General features: G+C 35.9%; 1 pseudogene; it reads left to right on the forward strand.

Moving 5' to 3' along the window:
* The first annotated feature begins 270 nt into the window (after positions 1-270).
* Positions 271-1,441, forward strand: LOC101710200 (beta-1,4-galactosyltransferase 6 pseudogene; annotated as a pseudogene).
* The last annotated feature ends 21,398 nt before the right edge of the window (positions 1,442-22,839 follow it).

Here is a 22,839-nt window from a genome sequence, read left to right on the forward strand (position 1 = left end):
TTGAATTTGTACTTCAAAGTAAACAAAAAATAAGAACCAAGATCCCAATGATGTATGTAAATGTATTTCATACCTAAAATGTACCAATAAACTTAATGGGGGGAAAAAAACCCCCAAAATCCCCCCAAAACAAGGCATTCTGCCGCCGCTTCCCCTCCCCTCTGAGGCCCCTACTTCCTGGGCCCCAGCACCTGACTCCGCCGCATCCTCTGGGTTCCTGGCACCTTCATGGAAGTTTAGGGCCTGGACAGTCACTCCGAGTCTGGCCTGAGTGTGCAGCCGGCTGCTGGCCCGGAGAGGAAGATGTCTGTGCTCCGGTGGATGATGCAGATCTCCAATTGCTCCCTCCTTGCCTTCATCTTCTCCCTCTCCTTGTCTTGTCTCTACTTCATCTATGTGGCTCAGGGCATCGCCAACACATATCTCTTTATGATACAAGCCCGAGGTATAATGTTGAGAGAAAATGTGAAGACAATAGGACACATCAGACTCTACACCAATAAAAACACAACGCTCAATGGTACAGATTATCCTGATGGCAATAATTCGAGTGATTATCCTGTCCAAACAACAACATATCTTCCAGAAAACTTCACATATTCACCATACCTCCCCTGCCCCCAAAAACTGCCTTACATGCAGGGATTCCTCAATGTCAATGTAAATGAAGTTAGTTTTGATGAAGTCCATCAGCTCTTCTCCAAGGATTTAGATATTGAGCCAGGAGGTCACTGGAGGCCTAAAGACTGTAAACCTAGATGGAAGGTGGCAGTTCTCATTCCTTTCCATAATCGCCATGAAAATCTTCCAATTTTTTTTCTTGCACCTGATTCCTGTGCTCCAGAAACAGCAGCTGGAATTTGCCTTTTATGTCATTGAACAGACTGGCACACAGCCTTTTAACCGTGCAATGCTCTTCAATGTGGCCTTCAAATAAGCCATGAAGGACAGTGTCTGGGACTGTGTGATCTTCCACGATGTGGATCATCTCCCTGAAAATGACCGGAACTGCTATGGATGTGGAGAAATGCCCCGTCACTTAGCAGCAAAGCTGGATAAATACATGTATATTCTTCCATATAAAGAGTTTTTTGGTGGTGTAAGTGGACTGACAGAGGAACAGTTTAAAAAGACCAATGGTTTCCCTAATGCCTTCTGGGGATAGGGAGAAGATGATGACCTTTGGAACAGAGTTCACTATGCTGGATGTAATGTAACCAGACCAGAGGGAGATTTAGGGAAATACAAGTCTATTCCTCCTCATCATCAAGGGGAAGTGCAGTTTTTAGGACAGTATAAATTACTAAGGTATTCTAAAGAAGGTCAGTACATTGATGGGTTGAACAACTTATTATACATTCCAAAAATACTGGTTGATAGGTTGTATACAAATATATCTGTAAACCTCATGCCAGAGTTAGCTCCAATCAAAGACTATTAAAAGAAGTAGTGAGTCCCACGGAACACTCTGAATCAGCCAGCTGCAGACAGGCAGGTCGGCCCACACCCTGCTGAGGTCCCCAGTCGTGCAGAACACATGCTGAATCAGCCCGCTGCAGACAGGCAGGTCTGTGCACGCCCTACCGAGGTCCTGAGTCACGCGGAAGACACCAAATCACCCCACTGCAGACAGGCAGCCACCTGATTCCACATTACAAAGGCACAGAGGACACCAGACCACCAGAACAAGGTACTGAGTCCCACTGTTCCCGGCCCAGAGGTAGGGGCTTCTGAGCTGTCGTCCCACTGCTCCTGGTCCAGAGGAAGGGGTTTCCCGGCCACCAAACCTCTGGCTGCTCCCAGCCCACAGGAAAGGGCTTTTGGGTCACCATCCCTACCGCTGCTCCCAGCCTCTGTCCCACCTCTCCCAGCTCAGAGGAGGTAATCCGTGCAGGCACCGACAGCCCCCACATCCACTTGAAATGAGAAAACACATAAATAAGTCTCAAAACCAGACTTCCAGATCACCTACAGCAACCCCAAAGGGAAATGAGATGGAACACTTTGATACTCAACCACCTGGACCCACTGAACTGGCAACAAAAGGAGATCTGGAAAAAATGAAATCAGAAATAATTTCTCAGATAACAGGAGAAATTGTGCCCTTAGTGCAAGACATGATTAATAAATCTAGAGAGGAGCTCAGGAACATGATGGAATCCCAACATAAGAAACAAATGGAATCCATAAAACAGATGCAAATAGATTTCCAGGACATGAAAAACTCCACTGAAAGTCAACACAGCAGAATGAGCCAATGTGAGGACAGAATTTCAGATATAGAAGATAAGATTGCAATTAGTGACCAGGAAAAGAAAAATTGCTTCAAAATTATAAGGGAACACGAGAAATCAATCGAGCAGCTGTTAGATGATGCAAAAAAGAATAACATAAGACTGATTGGGCTCAATGAAGAAACAGGAGAGAGTGGAGAGGACATAAAAAATCGCTTCACAGAAATAATGGCAGAAAACTTCCCAAGCAGGGGAAAAGAGCTTGACATACAGAAAAGTGAGGCATATAGGACTCCAAATAGCCTTGATCAAAAAAAACCTACACATAGGCATATAATTGTTAAGATTCCAGAAACTCAACAGAAGAACAAAGTTCTCCAAGCAGTCAGAGAAAAGAAACAAATCACATACAAAGGAAAGCCCATCAGAATCACAGCAGACTTCTCAACACAAACCATCAAGGCAAGAAGAGCTTGGAGTGACATATTCCAAGCCCTAAAAGAAAACAGCCTCCAACCCAGATTGATGTACCCTGAAAAACTATCTTTCAAAATGGATGGAGAAATAAGATACTTTCATGACAAAGAGCACCTTAGGAACTTCGTGAATACCAAACCAGCACTCCAAAGAATTTTACACAATAGCCTAGGAACAGACATTGAGGATCACAACCCCAGGAAGCAAAGCAGAATGAACCCATCTAGCATGACAAGAAATTAAATGTAAAGGGGGAAAACGCAACAAAAAGAAAAAGTCATGTCAATGACAAGTCAATATGTTTCAGTTATAACCATCAACGTTAATGGTCTCAATTCACCAATCAAAAGAAATGACTGGCAGAATGGATCAACAAGCAAAATCCAACAATATGCTGCATCCAAGAAACACACTTAACTCAAAAGGAAACTCATAGACTGAAAGCTAAAGGGTGGAAAACAATACTCCATATGACGGGAACCTGAAAAAAATCAGGAGTAGCTATTCTCTTGGCAGATCAAGTAGATTTCAAACCAACACTGATTAAGAGAGATGAAGAAGGACACTACATCCTTGTAAAGGGAAGAATCCAAGAGGAAGAGATGACAATCATAAATATCTATGCACCAAACACTAGTGCACCCAACTATATAAAACAAATACTAAAGGACATGAAAAGTCATATATGCACTAATACAATTGAAGTGGGGGACCTCAACACCCCACTGTCACAAATAGATAGATCAACTAGACTAAAAATAAGTAATGAAATACTAGAACTCAATCGAACTCTTGAACAAATGAACTTAACAGATGTTTACAGAATCTTCCACCCCACAAAATCAGAATACACATTCTTCTCAGCTTCACATGGGTCATTCTCAAAAATAGACCACATACTCACACATAGAACATGTTTAAGTAAGTGCAAAGGAATTGAAGTTATCCCCTGTATATTATCAGACCATAGTGCAATGAAATTGGAGATCCATAGCAAAAGAAACTCAAAAAATTTCATAAACAAGTGGAAATTGAACAACACACTTCTGGATAACCAATGGGTCACAGAGGAAATTAAAGAAGAAATGAGACAGTTCCTTCAATTAAATGACAATTACAATACAACATATCAGAATCTGTGAGACACAATGAAAGCAGTCTTATGAGGGAAATTCATAGCAGTGAATACACATATTAGGAAAACAGAATGAGCCCAATTGAACAACCTGATGCTGAACCTCAAGCTTCTAGAAAAAGAAGAGTAGGACAACCCCAAAGCTCATACAAGGGAGGAAATTATAAAGATCAGAGGAGAAATCAATGCAATGGAGACTAAGAGAATGATACAAAAAATCAATGAAGCCAAGAGTTGGTTCTTTGAAAGAATCAACAAAATTGACAAACCCTTAGCCAACCTTATCAGAAAAAAGAAAGAAAAGGCCCAAATCCATGCAATTAGGAATGAAAAGGGTGAAATTGCAACAGACCCAGCAGAAATCCAGATGATCATCAATACCTACTTCCAGAACCTATATGCCAATAAGATGGACAACACAGAAGAAATGGACAGATTCCTAGAGACATATGAATTACCCAAGTTGAACAAAGAAGACCTAGAAATTCTGAACAACCCAATATCAAACAATGAAATTAAAAATGTAGTTTAAAACTTATCAACTAAGAAAAGCCCAGGCCCTGATGGCTTCACTGCTGAATTCTACAAGACATTTAGAGAGGAACTGCTGCCACTACTGTTTAAACTCTTCAATGAAATTGAAAGGGAAACAATACTCCCAAATTCATTCCTGGAAGCAAGCATCACCTTGATCCCCAAAGCAGAGAAAGACACAACTGAAAAAGAGAACTATAAGCCAATCTCACTAATGAACATAGATGCAAAAATCCTTAATAAGATACTGGCAAACAGAATACAGAAGATCATCAAGAAGATCATACACCCTGATCAAGTGGGATTCATCCCAGGGATGCAGGGATGGTTCAATATATGCAAATCAATCAATGTAATACAATATATCAATAGAGCCAAGGACAAAAACCATATGATTATCTCCATAGATGCAGAAAAAGCATTTGACAAAATCCAACATGCATTTATGATAAAAACTCTACAAAAAATTGGAATAGATGGTCTCTACCTCAAACTGATAGAAGCCATCTATGAAAAACCAACAGCCAATCTCATATTAAATGGTCAGAAACTGAAATCCTTCACACTAAAATCAGGAACAAGACAAGGATGTTCACTATCACCACTCTTGTTCAATATAGTTCTGGAAACATTAGCCATGGCAATTAGACAAGAGAAGGAAATAAAAGGAATAAAGATAGGAAATGAAGTCAAATTGTCATTATTTGCAGATGACATGATACTGTATATAGAAGACCCTAAGAACTCCACCAAAAGTCTTCTAGACTTAATAATCAAATTCAGTCAAGTAGCTGGTTACAAGGTCAACACACAAAAATCAATAGCTTTCCTCTACACCAATGACAGACTCACTGAGAGAGAAATAGGGCAAATACTTCCTTTCACAATAGCATCCAAAAAACTGAAATACCTAGGAATCATCCTAACGAAAGAAATGAAAGACCTCTCCTCTGAAAACTATGGCACTCTGAAAAGAGAGATTGAAGATGATATCAGAAAATGGACAGACATCCCCTTCTCCTGGGTAGGAAGGATTAATATAGTGAAAATGGCCATACTTCCAAAACTGCTCTATAGATTTAATGCAATTCCAATTGAGATCCCAGCAGCATACTTCATAGACCTCGAGAAAACAATCCAAAAATTCATTTGGAATAAGAAGAGACCCAGAATAGCAAAAGCAATTCTTGGAATTCTTCATATAATTACAGTTTTAAGATAGGTATTTGGCTAGAGAGGGATTATTTTTTTGAAAGAGCACTTGCATGATATCATAATTATCAACTGCAGAATTTTGTTTATGTTTATAACTTGGATCAAACATATTTCTTTGAGGAAGACTGTTTTATCCCTGGCAGTGCTTAGAATTTGTTGAGGCATAGTAACAGTAAAAAAAGATCATCTTGTAATGAATTATTTATTGTTTTAAAAATTTCTATCACAGCTGCTTAATGCATGCACCCAGAATTTATTGCACCTGTCATCCTCAACTCTATTTTACCCCACCCTTGGTACAAGTCTACTGTTTTCCAAAGTTTAGTTCTCAGTGGAAGTAATGATATGATAGTTTCTTTAAGCAACAACTGTAAGGTCTAAACATCAAAGAAGTAAAATAGGTGTGTAGCCAAATCAGAGCAATGAAAGATCTGCAAATGATGAGTGTTTTATCCATTTTTGAATATTGGAAATCAATTTTTTAGAAACAGAGTGATGCTGGGTATCAGGAAGAATGGACATGGGACCATAAGGATGAGAGGCTAAAGTGGAGTGGAGTTAAAGAGAATTATAAAACTAGACTGTGAGAGGTATCAGTGTGATCACTGAGGACCACTAACAGGTTGTCAGGAGAAATACAAATATCATCAATAAATGATTGCCTGTCACAATAAGATCAATAACTTCACACATTTACTTTGTGTTATGAAGAAAACTTGACTCCCAAAAAGGACAGTAATTTTTTGAATGCAAAATTTTATACCTTAAACCACTAGAGGAATATTGATGAGCCAAGCTCTATGATAACCACTTTCCTCATAATGTCCCATCAGAATTCATAACAAAGCCCTTTACTTGCTATTATTTATCCCTATTTCATAGATGAAGAAACCAAGGATTTAGGAGAATAAATTACTTATATCAGTTTTCATAGTTAGTGGTAGAGCTGAACAGACTGATCCATTTTCTAATATGTACTCATTTAATAATTGCTGAATATACTCAAAGATGTAAACTTTCAAGTACCTGTAGCTTTCATGGCATTGTGTTTTTTTTTACACTTGACAAGATGTGTGTGTGTGTGTGTGTATGTGTGTGTGTATACATGTGTGTGTAAAATGTGCATTTGTATTTCTAACAATTTAATAATATTTACAAGGCTTAAAACAGATTAAGAGAATTAATCAACATCTAAAAGAATAAGCGAGAGTATCTTGACCCTAAAATTATTTTCATCTTCACTATATAGGTATTTAGAAATGAGTTGCAAAATATTCACTTTTCCACGTTGAAATAAATTTTCTAGAACAGGAAGCATTTTGTCAGACTGTTAGAATTAGAATATCACTCTTCCTTAGATTATAGTACTATATAACCTCTAAATCCATGCAAACAACACATAAATAAAATTATAAATTAGAATACATTTTTGTACATGTTTTACATTGAATCAGATTTATAATTGCTTATATTGTTTTCCTGATTGAATTAAATTGATCTCCAAACCCTCCTTGATATTTCAATCTTGAACAAAGGAATTTAAATACAGCTGTGCATGTTTTTTTATTAGTGCATGTTTGCAGTACACAATTATTGCATTTATCTTGGGAGTTTGTACATGTACATAACACATTTTAATCATATTTTTGTCCCCTTTTCCTTTCCTCCTTCCCTGATTCACCCAACTCATCTTGCCATCTGCATTTACAAAAGCTCTATTTCTATTTTTTTCTCTTCATTCATTTTTAAAGGGAAAATCCCTTTCCTCTTTATTCCCCTCCCCCCATCTTTTGCTCTCCTTCCCATTTGATAAAGGTCTTCCTATATCTTAATATCTTTTACTTTGTTCCTTATTTATACTTTGAGTTTTTCATATAAGAGAAAATATATGATATTAAAACTTGTATGTCTGATTTATTTCCGTTAACATTATGTTCTTGACCTATTTTATGTGAAATGCCTCTAGTTTATCTTTCTTTATGGCAGAGTAGTACTTCACTGTATATAAATATTATCTTTATCTATTAATCTGTTAATGTACATGAATCTGTTTATAACATTTGTCTGTTATAGATTATGGTGCTATAAACATGGCAGATCATTGGCTATAGTCCATAAATCATGATATCATCATACATCTAGCCATTCCTCATCCAAGCAAAATATACATCTATATGTACTGACTGAGGTTCTCATCAGATGGTCAAGGACTTGGAAGATACATGACCGGAATATTAGTGACCAAGATATTTGGGGAAGAGTTATGTAGATGGATACATGACCTAAATATGATTGTGTTCTATGCAAATGCACTCCAAAAAGTGGCCTCAACAGAAAAGGATTTTAATACTCAAATAGGTAGGATTACATGTTGTATCAGTAACTGTCAACATTTTTCTTCAGCCACCACTGTCATTGCAAGCTGGATTTATAAAAAAGGTTGCCATAATGGCAGGAATGGAGGCTATGTGTGGATTTCTCAATGTAGATTTCACTTTCCAATGTGAACCTGTTTATAGCCTCTGCTGAATGTTCAGTATGTCAGCAGCTGATGTTAATACAGAGTTCCTGATAAAGTACCATTCCCAGAGGTGATCAACCTATGACCTGGTGGTAGGCTGATTATATTGGATTGCTTTCCTAATTTAAAGGACAGTGCTTTGTTGTTACTGGCATAGACATTTATTTTGGGTATGGATTTACTTTCTCTGCCTGTAATGCTTCTGTCAAAACTACCATCCATGGACTTATAGAATGCCTTCTCCAACATCATGGTATTCCACACTGCACTTCTAACCAAGAAACCCATTTCATGGACAAATGTGAAGCGATGGATTCATTGTCATGGAATTAAATGGTCTTATGTTCCTCATCATCCAGGAGCAGCTGGACGGATAAAAAGGTGAAATTACCTTTTGAAGGTGCACAGTGCCAGCTAAGTGGCAGTACCATGCAGGGATGGGGAAAGGTTCTCTAGAAGGCTATATATGATTTGAATCAGTGTCCATTATATAGTACAGTGTAACTCATAACTGGGATTCAAAGGTCCAGGAATCAAGGGTTCATAGTGGAAATGGTAACATTCACCATTGCACATAATGACCCACCAGCAAATGTTTTGCTTCTTGTTTCCCTGACTTTATGCTCTGCTGGCCTAGAAGTTTTATTTCCAGAAGGAGAAGACTTATACCAGAGAACACAACAATGAATTCGTCCTATTCATTTTGGGATCCTCATACCTCTGAATAAACAAGTTAAAAAGGAGTTATTGTGTTGGCAGGTGATTTATGCAGATTAACAGGGGGGAGGGGCCTGCACTGTTGTTAATTCCAATGGGAGACTAAAATAACTCAATCCAGTCAAGATGACAAATTGTCCAGAACCTTCAAGAATGATGGTATGTTGACCCATCATGTAAAGGAACACAATGGCCTGGGCATCCCAGTCCTTTGCTGAAGGCCAAGGGAAAATAGGATGGGTAGTAGAAGGAGATAGTTATAATACCAGCTATAACTGTGTAAATGGTTACAGGAATACGGATTGTAATTTTCTTTTCTATTTTCTCTTTTTTTCCCATTAACTTTATTGGTACATTTTAGGTATAAAATACAGTTACATTCATCATTGGGATCTTGTACCATTACATGAGTTTCTTGGTTCTTATTTTTTTCCCCTTCCCTTGCCCTCCCTTCACCCCCTCCATCCTTCCCTATTTGCAAAGACCTTGTTTCCATTTTTTTTCCTCTTCTCATATTTTTTCCTTTCACTTTTTTCCCTTCCCCTACCCCTCCCAATTCTCCTGCTCTTTTAGACCTTTTCTTCCTGTTATACAATATCAGTTATACATTTTTTAAATTACAATATTAAGATCTAGGAGACATTACCACAGATTTTACAGAATTTAAAAGGATATAGAAAGCATATTACAAAATCTTTTTGAAATAAATTTGACAACTTCTACGAAGGAACTTAGAAGACAAATTAATGAAACTAACTCTGGAGGAAATATAAAATTTGAATAGCACCTATTAAAGAAAGTATATTCCTAGCTTGAAAACCTACCTATATAACAACAGCAGGCTCATAAACATTTTAACTGATAAATTATGTCAAACATTTAAAGCAGAAAAAAGAAGGAACACTTCTCTCATTTTAGGAAATCAACATTGTGCTAATCCTAAGACTGGATAAAGATAATAGAAGACAAAAGTATGAACATAGATAGAAATTTGTTTAACAAAACAAACTCTTAGAAGTCAGATCTGGCAGGATTTAGAAAGTGGTTTTATTATAGGGATGGCAGTGTTGGTTCAGCATTGGAAGACCCACCCCCAAAAGTAATCATTTTAACAGAGGGAAGGAGAAAGCCATATGATCCTGTCACTAGTTGGAGAAAGAGTATTGGACTAAATTTGACAGCTGTTCATGGTAAAAGCTATCAGGAGCCTAGAAGTAGAACAGAAACTTCTCAACAGATCAAAGACATGTACTCCATACTTTCAACAAAAACTCCTTCTATGAATGGAGACGATACAATGCTTTCTCCCTAAAGTGGGGAACAAGGGCATATATGCCTACTCTTCATCTGTCCATTAGACTTTGAAACATAGGCCTAAATCAAAATAGTCTGGCAATAAAATGACACAACTAGAATAGGATTGGCATGGCAGAAGCAAAATCTTTATATGTAGATGAAGTGATCACCTACAGAGAAAAATCTAAGAAATCTCTAGGAGCCCCTAGAACTTATATTTGAATTTAGCAGGATTAGAAAATGCAAGGTATATATAAAAATTCAGGTCTATGTATCCTTGCTATAAGTGAAGAATTGGATATTGAAATTTAAAAGTTATTTAGGAATACAAAGGACCCAGAAAAGCCAAAAACAAAAACAAAAACAGTGTGGGAAGATATTCAGCACCCAATTTTAAGACTTCTTCTAAAGCTACAGTAATCAAGGCAGTATTGGTGTAAGGAAAGACATACAGATCATTTGAATAAAATAGAGAATCTAGAAATAGAACCACACATATATGGCGCACTGAGTTTTGAAAGATTATTTAACATTAGTATTTTATAGAATATAAACTCAATTCAAGAGCCAAGGAAGAGGGAGTGTCTTCAGCAAATGGCACTAGAACACCTGGTATCTGTATATAAAAAATTAACCTCAACCCTTTTTTTCCATACATGAAAATAACTTGAAGGGATCTATGAACCTAAATAAGAAAGCTGAAAAGTATAAAACTTTAAGAAGAAATTATAAGGAAAAATATTTATGAATTCAGGGTAGGCAAGAACTACCTAGGATACAAAAAATATGATGTATAAAAGAAAAAAATTGATAAATGAGATTCCATCAAAAGTTAGAACTTTAAATGACATCATTAAAATGAAAAGTAGTCCTTAAACAGACCATATTTACAACGGATATAACCTATGACCAGAATATATAAAGAATTCTTAGAGCTCATTAATAGATAACCCAATTAAAATGTAGACATAAGAAGATGATAAATAGCCAGTATAGCACAAGGAATGGTGTGCAACTCTAGAATCAGAAAAATACTAATCAGTACAATAACAAGATTGAATTATACACTCATTAGGGAGATGAAGTCAAAAGTTTTAAAAGCCTTGTCATGACTTTTTCTTTTTGTTGGATTCTTCCCCTTTGCATTTAATTTGTCTCACTCAATGGATTCATTCTGCTGGGTTTCCTGGGGTTGTGATCCTCATTGTCTTTTCCTAGGGTATTGTCTAAAATTTTTTGGAGTGCCAGTCTGGTATTCATGAAGTTCCTGAGGTTCTCTTTATCATGAAAGTATCTTATTTCTCCATCAATTTTGAAAGATAGTTTTGTGGGGTACATCAATCTGGGTTGGAGGCTGTTTTCCTTTAAGGCTTGAAATACATCACTCCAAGCTCTTCTTGCCTTGAGGGTTTGCATTGAGAAGTCTGCTGTGATTCTGATGGGCTTTCCTTTGGATGTGATTTGTTTCCTTTCTCTCACTGCTTGTAGAATTTTATTCTTCTGTTTGATTTCTGCAATCCTAACTATTATATGTCTATGTGTAGATTTTTTTTATTAAGGATAGCTGGAGTCCTATATGCCTCACTTAACTGTATGTCAAGTTCTTTCCCCTTCCTTGGGAAGTTTTCTGCCATCACTTCTGTGAAGAGTTTTTTTTATGTCATCTGCACTCTCTCCTGTTTCTTCATTGACTCCAATCAGTCTTACGTTATTCTTCTTTGCATCATCTAGCAGCTGCTGGATTGATTTCTCATGTTCCCTTACAATTTTAAGCAATTTTTCTTTTCCTGGTCACTAATTGCAATCTTATCTTCTATATGTGAATTTCTATCCTCACATTGGTTCATTCTGCTGTGCAGACTTTCGATGGAGTTTTTAATCTTTTGGAAATCTGTTTGCATCTGTTTTATAGATTCCATTTGTTTCCTATGTTGGGATTCCATCATGTCCCTCAGATCCTCTATTTTTTAATCTGTGTCCTCTCTAGATTTATTAATCATGTCTTGCACCATGAGCAAAATCTTTGCTGTTACCTGAGTAATTATTTCTGATTTCATTTTTCACAGATCCTCTTTTGTTGGCAGTTCAGAGAGTCCAGGTGGTTGAGTATCAAAGTGTTCCATCTCATTTCCCTTTGGGGTTGCTGTAGGTGATCTGGAAGTCTGTTTTTGAAGCTTGTTTATGTGTCTTCTTATTTCCACGGGGGGGAGGGTGTTTCAGGCTCCCACATGTCTCACCTTCTCTGCCCTAGGAGCTTGGAATGGCAGCAGGGGAGCTTCCTTCCGGGTGCTGGGGCCAGCTGAGCTTCACTGCCTCTTTTCTATTTTCTTAATGTGGTTTTACATAAATGCACATATATTAAGCAGGTACCTTTGTTTTCTTTATTACTAATATAATATTGATAAACGTAATAGTTAATAAGCATGGTTATGACGATTAAGTTATGAACTATTAAGAGAAGATTAAACATAACCCAATCAAAAACATTGCCTTCTTCTGGGGATAGATTTAGTGTATTTCTATTTGTACATAGGATAGCTTATTTTGTTAGATGAAATTGTGAACTTGCTATTGTATTTATTGACTCAATATTGTTTAAGAAAAGGTCTGCTTTTCAAGTTGATAAAGGGTGGATTGTGATAGTTAATTTCAATTTGTAACATTAAATGGATTAAGCAATGCCTAGCACATTAGTTAAGCACAGTTCTAGGTGTGTCTGTACATGACTTACACATAGGCTGCAAACTACAGAGGGAAGATGGATGGGTATTTTTGTATCCTGGATGGATTAAAAATGTAAAGAAAAAGGAAGTTGTCTCTTTTGCTTTTTCATAGGAGCTATGGTTTTCATCATTGCCTTTAGAAGTTCATCTCTAGTTGCTTTAGAGTTGTATCACAGATTCTTCAGCCTTTTAATGCAGACCCATTGGTTTCTGATGAGGACTTTCATCAGACATTGCAGTGAACTTCAGACCTTCAATCTTTGCCTGGATCCACTAACACCATAGAGTATAGATAGTCATTTTACATTATGCTACCCCTGATTTTTCAGGCAGCCATTGTAAGCTTTCCTAGTAAGGGATACCTATAGGGATGATAAAGATAAAGATAGAGATAGAGATAGAGATAGAGATGGAGATGGAGATGGAGATAGAGATATATAGATACACTATTCCTCTAGGTCACCATGATATATCTCTTTAATTATTTATTCTATTGAAAACTTATGTAGCACTTCAATATTTGTTAGGTTAACAGCAATAATCAATGTTTGCAATAATTTACAATCTCTTTACATGCAAATAATAGTATTTTTAGTAAGAATAGAAATGCAATTATTATAGACATTTTTAGCATTGCTAGAAATACTATCAAAGACATCACCCTCAGAATTAGTGCACTGATACTGTTGTGTGAATTGACAATATTATTAACTGACAAATATTAGAGTAAGTTTGATTTCAGATAATATTAGAGTCTTTTTCTGTTGCCTGTTACAGTATTTTAGCAACAATGAACTTATAGCCATTCTGATTCACACTGAGGAATGGCTAACATATATTTTTGAGAAATGATAATTATTAAAATATATTATATCAAGAAATTTACCAAATTATTTTAGAATGCTGAATTGTAACATTTCACCACAAAGAACAGATCATTGAGAAGTATCATAGTGCCAATAAAGATATTTCCATATATAAGTTGAAAAAAAATTTTAAAGTTTATTTGACTTTTGTGCATGGTACTTGATGTTATATCTACACTGTAGTAAGGGAAGAATTAATACAGGATGAGAGAAATAGTCAGTCTTTTTCATCAAGAAACAGTACTATATGATGCTCCTTGTTAAAGATATCTCCAGAGAACACACAAAAAGGCATGAGTAAATTAATTTGAGTCAGTAAAATAAAGAAGATAGGGCTAATGTTGTAAATAATATCATCTAAAACAAAAAGCTTTTGTTATTTTTGTTTCTCATCATTCTCAATTCCACAGCAGAAATAGTGGGGGAAAGGAGGAAAATATTGAACCAATGCACAGTATATGTTCTCTTCATCCTACGTGCTAGACACTGGAATCAAGCAAAAAGAATTGCTAGGTGATAGATGATATACCACTATAAAGATAGAAAATTACCTTATATTGTACTAAATTTTCTCTGAAACTTGAAAATCAAATTCTTAAAATATGAAAATGGTATTAAAACATTGTATGATGTTCCCAAATTGTTGTCAAGCATGAAGGAAGAGGTATTGGACTGTGTTTCAAAGCACTGGCACAAGAAGGATCAAGCTGCTTTGTCATTTCATCCCATAGAAGTTAGGCTTTTAATAAACCAGTTACAATTCATATCTTTACCAGTAATCTGACTTGTGACTACCATTTCACTCTTCTTCACTTTCTTTTCCATAAATTTTAGTTATAATGATTTTAGGAAGACAAAATATTTAAAATCAGGTGCAAAAATTGTCAAACCATAAGAATTTTTTTCTCAAAATGAAATAAAATGATATTTAAAATTAAAATTATGCATCAATGTAAAACAATTTGCCTCCCTAGACACACAGTTGTAAAATTTCAGAGGGAAGAGAGAGACTGAGTTTGACCTGGTTTGGTGCTGCTTTCTAAGTTTTACTGGATACTATAAGATAGTAAGAAAGTTCCTTCAAGTATTTTAAGGAAAATGATTCTCACCTTCAAAATTATACTCAAAAAAGCAACTAAGGAACAGAAAAGTAAAGAACAAGATTAAGGCATGTCAGAACTCAGAAAATTACTTTTGTAAAACTCCTTCTTGATATTGAAAATGTTTCTAAAATAAGAGGCTGTAAAACAAGAAAGGGGGAAATACTGTGCTGCATTCAGAAACCAATAGATCCAATTCAAAAATATACTGCTGGTTAGAAATCAACTAGCTCATTATGGAAAAGGAAGACACAGAGTTTCTGAAGGTATTTTCTGTGAAAACTTAGTTCCCACAGAAAAGTTATTATGTTTGAGACATCCAAGCATTTACTAATAAAATAAAATTTAATAAAGGATTTTTTGAAAAGTAGAAAGAGTAGATATTCTTGCAAAGATGAAAGTGAACAAGAGGGGAAATGAAATAAATGAGACTATTTGGTCAGAAGGTAAAATTTGCTATATTTATATAAACTTAATTTCAGGTTTTTTAGTTGAGCTGTAGATAAAATACAGATTAATCTGGCTACAAGTTATCATTGTGTATTTCCTCAAAAATAAGATCTAATTGGAAAATAAACCCTAGCATGATTCATGATGCTCATAAAATGAAGCCAACCCTGAAAATAAGACACAGTTAAGATCATTAGCCAGATGGATGCATTTAATCCATTCATTGGCGCACACAATGGATGTATTGAAATATAAAATAATAACATATAATTAAATGTAAATAAACATTATTATTTACATTAATACTTAGAATAAATAATAATATAAATTATAATTAAGTCTTTGTAAATACTTAAGCAGGTCTTTTGGACAAGACTACCTATGTAAGTGGATGAATTTGAGACATATTGCTGAATGATCAGTTAGAGTACAGACACAACACATGAATAATATGTGCACTTGATAACAAATAGACATGATTGTGTCTAATATGAATTTTCATGATTCAATACATAGTGTGTTTAAATGGATGTATGTAATGCACTTATGTGAAATAAAGAAATATTTTCTGAATTTTGGTGGATGAATTTTGTCACTTTTTTGTAGAGCATCATTCTTAACTGTCTTCATTTTTGCTGCCACTTCTGTCTCATAAGTCTTCAGTTGACAATTAATTTAATTAATTTAGAGGAAACTATAAAACACCCTGAAAGAGGTCATGACTTGGGTGAAGAATATATGGAAAAAATCACTGAGAACTGTGTTTCCTATGCACTATGAGCAGGTTACATGGATAAGTACTGATCATGTAAGGTGAGCTCTATTGCTAGACATGAGCAATTTGGGCCAATTGTTCTACAGGAAGTGCAGTGACAAGAAATTCAGTCCAGATACTTCCAAAATTGTTATACAGACTCAATGCAATCCCAATCAAAATCCCAACAGCCTATCTCACAGAATTAGAAAAAAAATCCTAAAATTCATTTGGAACCAGAAGTGACCTAGAATACCAAAGGCAATTCTGGGCAACAAAGGCAAAGAAAGGAGTATCACAGTCCCTGACTTTAAATTATACTACAAAGCTATGGTTATAAGAACAGCATGGTACTGGGAAACGAACAGACCTCACAATGAATGGAATAGACTAGAGGATGCAGAAATAACTTCAGACATACTCAAACACCCTATCTTTGAAAAAGGAGCCAAACAACTTCACTGGAAGAAATATAGCCTCTTTAATAAATGGTGCCGGAAAAAACTGGCTTTCCACATGCCAAAAAATGAAATTTGACCCATATCTTTCAACATGCACTAACCTAAAATCAAAATGGATCAAAGACCTAAATATTAAAACAGAAACACTAAATCTTCTGGAGGAGAGAATAGGTAGAACACTTGAGAACATAGGAGCAGGCAAAAACTTCATGTACAAAACCCAGACCCCATGAGAAATACTACAAAGAATCAACAAGTAGGATCTCATCTTATTAAAAAGCTTTTGCACAGAAAGAGAAACCAGCAACAGAGTGAAGAGACAACCCACAGAGTGGGAAAACATTTTTACCAGCTATTCAGATAGAGGACTATTATCTAGAATATAGAAAGAACTCAAAAAAATCAGACCCCCAAATTTAAAGGTCCAATGCAAAAATGGGCATCTGAAAAGCAAAGACATTTCTCAGATAAAGAATTAGAAATGGCAAATAAATACATGAAAAAATGTTCAACATTACTGGTCATTTATGAAATGCAAATTAAAACAACCCTGTGATTCCATCTCACTGGAGAAAGAATAGCTGATATCAAGAAATCAACCAACAACAAATGCTGGAGGGGCTGTGGAGCAAAAGGAACACTTCTTCACTATTGGTAGGAGTGAAGACTGCTGAAACCACTGTGAAAATCATTGTGGAGATTTCTCAAAAAAACTAACACTAGAGATTCCATTTGACCCAGCTATACCTCTTCTTGATTTCTTTCCAAAAGAAATTCAGGCTAGAATTCAGGATTTGAAGAATTATGGTGATGTTCCTGAAGATGGCATGACTCTATTTGATTAAGCATAGATTTCTGTATATGAATAAATATAGAATTTGTACATAAAGAATAAGACATCTCTTAAAAGTAAGCCCTATTGAATCATTTGGAGAAAAAAATCAGTATAATAGTGCCTTGGTTAACAAACTTGTTTCTTTTCTTTTTATTTTCTGGTGGGAGATTGATAAAGTTGATTCTTTCCATGATTCTGGTTGCAAAATGAGTTAGAAGAGAACCGGATCAATTTCAATGTTAACCTCATGGGGAAATTTGATTTGGTTCTTATCCAGGTCAGTTTGAAATTAGAATCATGGAAAGAATTGAATTCATGAACTGAGGTACATAAGACTCCTGTCTTATTTGGGGGGAAATATGGTATCTATATAAGTCATTGGAGGAGTTCAAAAATGCTGAACTTGTTGAAGCATAAAGGAAAACTATTTTTCTCAATAACTACTCCTAAATGTTCTCAAACTGTGTCATATTGAGTCTCAATGCTTTGGTGGGGATCAGATTTGAATAACAGCTTGTATAGATTCCATTACATTTCTTTGACATTGAGCTGCATAAATATGTTCTTATTGACATGCCAATTTTCATTTTCAAGATATAATCTCATATTTTTTTCAAAGTACTCATGCTGGGCTGGAGATTTAGCTCAGTGGCTCCATTCCTACCTGAGAAGCACAAGGTAGGAATTCCTGATTCCTGATACCTAAATAACCCCTCAAAAACCAACCAACCAACCAAACAAAAAAAGTACTTATGCTTTGTCCCAACATGAAACATTGAAATCTGATTTAAATTTCAAGTGATTAATTGTGTCAACAAAGAGCTATGTGTATTTTTTGTATTAAAATAATTTTATCCTCCTATTTTCAAATTATAGATTGACACAAACATTTAACTTAACAATTAATAATGTTGTTATAAGCAAAGCTACACAAAACTATGAAGTACATAACACTTTTTCAAATGAGTAACAAAATACTAATGGTCATTTCCAACAGGGCATTGATAATATTTTTGAATGGTTGTTTTGAATTGCACAGTCACCTGTCCTTCTTCTCCATAACTGGGCATGAGAAAGTGTGATAAACTGGAGGATTTAGGCTACTTATGTTACTCTCAGGAACTGCTGTGGAGAGATACTGGTTCTAAACTATATTTGTAGTTCATACTTCCGTAGCAGGACTTTGGGCTTGGAATGAAAGATATTTATAATGTTTCTTCTACAATTTTATCCATAGTAAAAATTTTAGGACATCAGGAAAAAGTAAACATCCTTTTTGGAGTATGGTACTGGGGATTGAACCTAGAAATCTTCTACCTATAACCTATATTCCCAGCTCTTTTTTAATTTTTTATTTTGAGACAGGATCTTGCTAATTATCCTAGGCTGGCATTAAATTTGTGATCCTACTTTTTTTATATATTTATTGGTACATTTTAGGTGTACAGTATGTTTACATTTATCATTGGGTGCTTGTACCTGAACATGATGTATCTTAGTTGTTATTTTTCCCCCATTACCTGTGCACCCTACACCCCCTAAACCCGTCCCTATTTACATAGATTTTGTTTCCATTTTTTTCTTTTCTCAATTTTTTCTTTCCCTTCTTCCCTTTCCCCTTCCCCTCCCATCAGGGCCAAAACCATAGACCTTTTCCTATTTCAAATTATCAATTATTCATTTTAATCATTTTCATCCTTATTTACACTTTCAGTTTCTCACACTAGAGAAACTATTCAGTATTTACACATGTATGTCCTATTTATTTCACTTAAGAGTATGGCCTCAATATGCATCCATTTAGCAGAGCCGGAGATTTAGCTCAGTGGTTCCATGGCCTGGCTTGCAAGTACAAGGTCCTGAGTTCAATCCCCGGTACCAAAAAAAAAAAAAAGCATCCATTTAGCTATAAATGTCTCTAGTTTCTCATTCTTTATGGCTGAGTAGTACTCCATTTTATAAAAAAGCACATCTTCTTTATCCATTTTCCAGTTGATGGGCACTTGGGCTGTTTCCAAGCTTTAGCTATTGCAAACTGTGCTGCTATAAACATAGGTGCACATATATTGCTGTGGTATGATTCTTTTAATTCTTTGGGGAAGATACCCAGTAGGGGAATAGCTGGGTCAAATGGGATCTGTAGTCCTAGTTCTTTGAGGTATCGCCATACTGATTTCCACAGTGGTTACAGCAATCTACATTCCCACCAACAATGGAGAAGGGTTCCTTTCTCCCCACACCCCCGCCAGCATTTGTTATTGGTTGATTTCTTGATAGTAGCCACTTTTTGTGGGCTGAGGTGGAATCTCAGTGTTGTTTTCATCTGCATCTCAAATGACCAGTGATGTTGAACTTTATCTCATATGTTTATTTGCTGCTTTTACTTCTTTGTCTGAAAAATATCTGTTCATTTCAGATACCCATTTTTGAATTGGGTCTTTAAATTTGGAGGGTCTGATTTTTTTCAATTCTTTATATATTCCCGATAGTAGACCTTTGCATGAGTTACAGCTGCTAAAAATTTCTTCCCACATTGTAGGTTGTCTCTTACCTCTGTTGGTAGTTTCTCTTGCAGTGCAGAAGCTTTTTAATAAGATGAGATCCCAGTTGTTGATTCTTTGTGCCAGCTCCCGTGCTACTGAGAATTTGTTCATAAAGTCTTTTCTTAAGCCAATGTCATCAAGAGTTCTACCTAACTTATCTTCCAGCAAGTTTAGTGTTTCTGTCTTAACATTTAGATCTTTAATCCATTTCAATCTTAGTTTAGTTCACAGTGATAGGTATGGGTCTAGTTTTAATCTTGGCAGGTTGAAATTCTTTTTCCAACACCATTTATTAAATAGGTTATCTTTCCTTCAATAAGAGTGGTTGGCTCCTTTGTCAAAGATGAGGTGGCTGAGCATGTTTGGAGTTGTTTCTGCATCTTCTAATCTATTCCACTAATGCTTGGGTCTGTTTCTTTGCCAGTACCATGCTCTTTTTATCACAGTAGCTTTGTAGTATAGTTTCAAGTTGGGGATTCTGATACCCCAGGCCATGTCTCTGTTGCCTAGAATTGCTTTTGCTATTCTAGGTTTCTTCTGCTTCCAAATGAATTTTTGGATTGTTTTCTCTAGTTCTGTGAAGTATATTGTTGGAATTTCAATCGGCATTGCATTATATCTATATAGTAGTTTTGGAAGCATGGGTATTTTTCACTGTATTGGTTCTTCTTACCCAGGAACAAGGGATATCTTTCCATTTTCTTATATCCTCTTTGATCTCCTTCTTCAGAGTGCTGTAGTTTTCAGTGTAGAGGTCTTTTGCTTCCTTTGTTAGGTTGATTCCTAGATATTACATTTATTTAGATGCGATTGTAAAAGGAATTATTTCCTGAATTTCTCTCTCAATGGGTCTGCTATTTGCTTATAAGAAGGCTATTGTTTTTTGAGTGTTGACCTTGTATCCAGCTACTCTACTGAATGTGTCAATTAGGACAAGAAGACATTTGACCAAGTTTTTTGGGTCTTCTTTGTAATGTATCATATCATCAGCAAATAATGTGTTTCACTTCTTCCTTTCCTATCTTTATTCCTTTTATTTCTTTCTCTTTTCTAATTGCTATGGCTAATGTTCCAGAACAATATTGAACAGGAGTGGTGATAGTGGGCATCCTTGTATTGTTCCTTATTTTAGCATGAAAGTTTTCAGTTTTTGACCATTTAGTATGATGTTGGCTGTTGGGTTTTCCATAGATAGCCTTAATCAGGTTAAAATAAAGACCTTCTATTCCAAATTTCTGTAGGGTTTTTTTTTTTTATCATGAATGGGTGTTGGATTTTGTCAAATGCTTTTTCTGCGTCTATTGAGATGACCATATGGTTTTGTCCTTGACTCTGTTAATATAGTGCATTACATTTATTGATTTACGGATGTTGAACCATCCTTGCATCCCTGGGATAAATCTGACTTCTTCAGGGTGTATACTCTACTTGATGACCCTCTGTATTATGATTGCCAGTATCTTGTTGAGGATTTTTGCATCTATGTTCATTAGGGAGATTGGTCTGTAGTTCTCTTTTTGGATTGGGTCTTTCCCTGGTTTTGGAATCAAAGTAACACTTGTTTCCAGGAACAAATTTGGAAGTCTTGCTTCCCTTTCAATGTTCTTGATGAGTTTAAAGAGTAATGGTGATAGTTGTTCTTTAAATGTCTTGTAGAATTCAGTAGTGAAGCCATCAGGACCTGGGCTTTTCTTTGTTGCTAAATTTTTTATTACATTTTTAATTTCACTCATTATAATTGGGGTGTTTAGGATTTCTATATCTTCTTCATTTAATTTTGGCAATTCATATGTATCTAGGAATTTGCCCATTTCTCCTGTGTTTTTCATTTTATTAGAGTACAGTTTCTCAAAGTAGGTATTGATGATCCTCTGGATTTCTGTGGGATCTGTTGTGGCTTCACCTTTTTTGTTCTTAATTTCATGGATTTGGGCCTTTTCTTTCCTTTTTTTGATAAAGTTGGCTAAAGGTTTATCAATTTTATTTATTCTTTCAAAACCAACTCTTTGATTCATCAATTTTTTTATTGTTCTCTTAGTCTCCATTGCATTGTTTTCTGCTCAGATCTTTATAATATCCTTTGTTGTATGAGCTTTAGATTTGTTATGATCTTCTTTTTCTAGGAGATTTGTGGAGAGCAGTGTTAGTCAAAGAGGCTCCATTTTGAATCTTACCCTCCATTGTATAGAGCAAGGAGACTATGTTATGAGGAACCGTGTCCTTGCTGAATTAGATCGCCCTGGAATGTGATGAACGTTCTGTAACCCCGAGAAACAAGGAAGCCCATGAGGGTGGGGAATTCCCAAAGAACTAGAAAACAAGGAAGCAGGTGTCTCTGGATAAGGGTCATGATTAACAACCAAACTCACCTGTTGTATAAAAGAGAGGAGAAAAATAAACTTGGGCGCTCGGTCTTGGGAGCCCTCCCAACTCTGTCTCTTTGTCTTATTTTCTCAGTCCTCCTTTACCCCATTCAGGAACCTGTCGACTGGTGATGGCTGGTCCGTCACGGGTGGCGCCCGAATAGGGACCTGAATACGGAGGACCATAGTGAAGGACACAGCGGATCGTGAGGTCGGATAAGTAAATTAAGGGTGGTGAATGCACTCAGGAGTAGCAAGATGGGTATTGGTAATAGCCGGATGCTTTTTGTACATATGCTTAAAAAAATGCTTCAGTCTCGTGGAGCAAAGGTAGGGCATCAATAATTATGTAATTTTTAGAATTTGTAGAGAAAGTTTGTCCTTGGTTCTCTGAAGAAGGCACAGTAGATTTAGAAGTATGGAATAAGGTGGGAAAGTGACTTCAGGACTATTACGATGGTCATGGACCCACTAAAATCCCTATAGATGCTTTTAGTTTATGGGCCTTAATTAGAGATAGCTTGGATTCTCGGTATGAGGGAGAGAGGGTTGAAGGACCCTCCTCAAGTCCTTCCTCGGAGGAGCCTGACAAGGCTGGCGTTCTCGAGGTTGTCC

Source organism: Heterocephalus glaber, unplaced genomic scaffold, assembly GCF_053883595.1.
Source record: "Heterocephalus glaber isolate CG9 unplaced genomic scaffold, H.glaber_assembly_v1.0 deba00001613, whole genome shotgun sequence".
Classification (NCBI taxonomy): domain Eukaryota; kingdom Metazoa; phylum Chordata; class Mammalia; order Rodentia; family Bathyergidae; genus Heterocephalus; species Heterocephalus glaber.